This window comes from Lepidochelys kempii, chromosome 19 (genome assembly GCF_965140265.1).
Source record: "Lepidochelys kempii isolate rLepKem1 chromosome 19, rLepKem1.hap2, whole genome shotgun sequence".
Classification (NCBI taxonomy): domain Eukaryota; kingdom Metazoa; phylum Chordata; order Testudines; family Cheloniidae; genus Lepidochelys; species Lepidochelys kempii.
This window is the reverse complement of record NC_133274.1, coordinates 9,354,607-9,357,435: the sequence shown is the minus strand read 5'-3', so window position 1 is coordinate 9,357,435 and position 2,829 is coordinate 9,354,607. Positions and strand designations below refer to the sequence as shown.

General features: G+C 44.6%; 1 protein-coding gene across 2 annotated transcripts in view; it reads right to left on the bottom strand.

Moving 5' to 3' along the window:
* Positions 1 to 2,829, bottom strand: part of SELENON (selenoprotein N) — a 34,756-nt gene that overhangs the window by 5,707 nt on the left and 26,220 nt on the right. The gene's annotated exons all lie outside the window — the stretch shown is intronic.

The following is a 2,829-nucleotide window of genomic DNA, read 5'->3' as shown; positions in this document are numbered from 1 at the left end:
CTAGGAAGAATGAGATTGTATGGATCTGAGGCTCTGCAGTATGCAGAGAGGGTTGACCCAGGGGTGAAAGTAAAGCGGTACGGGCTAGTATGGTGTACTGGTAAAAGGTGGCCGCCGGTACCAGCCCCTACCACCTTACTTTGCAGTAAGCACTTTATCATCGCTGCCCTTTTTGCCCCCTCCGAGGCTGCCAACAGGGGAGTTGGGGGGGAAGAGGAGCAGCTGCCCCAGGGCTAGCAATTTAAAAGGGCACCGGGGCTCCGGCCGCTGCTGCAGTAGCAGCAGCCAGAGCCCTGGGCCCTTTACATTGCCACTGGAGCCCTGGGCAGCACGAGCCAGGCAGCATGGAAGGGCTGGCTGGGGGACACTGACCCTCCAGCCCCACCCCTTCCACCTGAGGCCCCGCCCCTTCTGGGGGGGGGGGCAGAGCCAGCCCCATACTGGTAAGTTTTCAATTTTACTTTCACCCCTGAGTTGACCTTTGTGTTGGCTCTGGCTCAAAATATTGGTCTTGAGACATTAAAAGTTTTGACGTCCTCTCCCTCACACTATCTATGCCTCCTATCTTTCAATATGTGCCCAGCCATTTCAACCCTGCTAATCCTTTCTCATGTTACTCGTTTGGAAACAAGTCTTGATTTAGTCCAATTGCCAACATATCCAAATGACAAGCCAAACAAGCATTTATTTTTCAGATTTTTTTTTTATTATTACTACGCAAAAATGAGTGAACTAAGCTGGTACAGATGATAAAATTGAGAACATTTCTCACAAGAATTACCTGTAAAGCTCAATCAGAACACTGAGCTAATCCTTAATGTAATGGTTTTTCTGCAGGTGCAGTTATGAACAAACCTATAAATAGGTATTTAAGTATGTAAAGCCATTTTAGAAGAATGAGGTATGCACAAAACACAAAAATCATTATTCCATATTGACCTCTGTGTGTATTAGCTTATTACCACACCACTGTTTAATTCCAAGATGACTAGGGAACACAAATGAAGAGCATCAATGGTTGACACACAGTATATATCTGAGTTATAGGTTGGCTGGTATTCCTTTATGTTGGGTAATTCTTCCCTCCACTACACTAAATAATCCTTGAGCTCTCTCAAATACCGCTACAGAAACTGTCCAGCATAGCCGGACTACAGTGTTTTAAAATTAGTCTCACACATCATAACAGAAACATTTACTTTTGTAAAAAATACACGATTTGAGAATGTTCACCTCTAAACGTGAATTGTCTCTGGGCAAGAACACTAGATGAAAATATATTTTACATATGCTGATTAAAAAACTCACAGAGGAGGAGGAAATGAAATAAGTTTTTCCCTGAATTACAGCTGTGGGAAATCAGCCCTGACCCATTAATGATTTAAGATCAGGCCGTCACAAAGCACAGATGATCAGGGGAAAAAAGGCTTCTACTTCCATCCTCTTCGGAGATATCAAAACCGCCTATAAAAGCCTATGAAGTATACAGTAAAAATATGAAAAATTTGGCGCATATTAAAAAAGTTTAAGACACCGCTTTTGTTCAGAGTTCACCTCTCAAAACTCCATCAAAGATTAAACAATAGTAAAAAACAGCAAATAGTTCTTCTAGGCAGCTTTACGACTGCAAGATTAATACTGGAATCAAACGCCTTTTGAGAGCCATGCAACAGCTTCCGAGCCCCTGGAGTACATTGATTATTCTTGAAACTGAAGAATTCTTCCCACCAAGCTTAATTTCTAATGAGCTGATTCTAATAAAGGTGGGGAAAATGCCCATTTCAGGGACATAAGAGGGAGATGTAGCCGTTTTGGACAATGTTAAGGATACCATAGGTCTCGGTTTGGGTTCTAATTTGGTTGGGAATGTCTTAGGCACTGTCTGCCTTAAAGATTCACTGGTACCCTATCAATCAACGTCAACCCAACCGTTCTAATTTCCACTACCCGTAGACACATTCAGTGTTGTAGTAGTGGAAGGTTTTGCCCTGGGTCCACACTGATGCTGTGCTAACTGTGGCCCTTTGTCCTCGGTGAATGTATCCCAGAGTTCCTAGCATTGCTTCCTGGTTATCCTGCTGTGGTGACGAATGCACCTTAGCACAACAGTGAGAGAAATACTTGCACCGATTGTCTTTCCACAGTAGTACGATGCAATCACATCATCGCTACTTTAGCGCCCGGTGATGCTTTTCTTGCCTCCAGTTGGGGTCATTTGCACTAACAGCACTGCCAGCAAAATTTAAGCGATTCTGAGTACAGGTATAAAGCACTTCTCACTGATTTAAGGTCAGAGCCATTGCTGACTCCTGGATGCAGACAGGGAGACCCTGGAGATTTTATATTTTAATCCCACTTTTTTCATGCCACAAGAAATTGAAAACAATCTCTAGCTGTTCACGTGGGGCCCATAATTTTTGGTTCTGCTACTGCAAAGCTGGACAGAGGGCAGACCATTTGATCTCTTTCCCCAAGCTGAGGATATTTATACAAGGGGTGGTTGAAAGGTTAAAACCCCCTGAGACTTTTTTTTTTTTTTTTAAAGCAATGAAAGTGCTTCTAATTATATTAAGTTTTATAAAACCTAAAAGTTGGTCTAAGTCGGGGTGGGCAAACTACAGCCCACAGGCCACATCTAGCCTGCTAGCCATTTTAATTTGGCCCTCAAGCTCCTGCTAGGGAGCAGGGTCTGGGGCAGCTCCACACGGCTCCCAGAAGCAGCGGCATGTCCCCCCTCCGGCTCCTATGCATATAGGCAGCCAGGAGGCTCCGCTCTGCATGCTGCCCCCACCCCAAGCGATGCCCCCAGAAGAGCTGCACGGGTGGTGC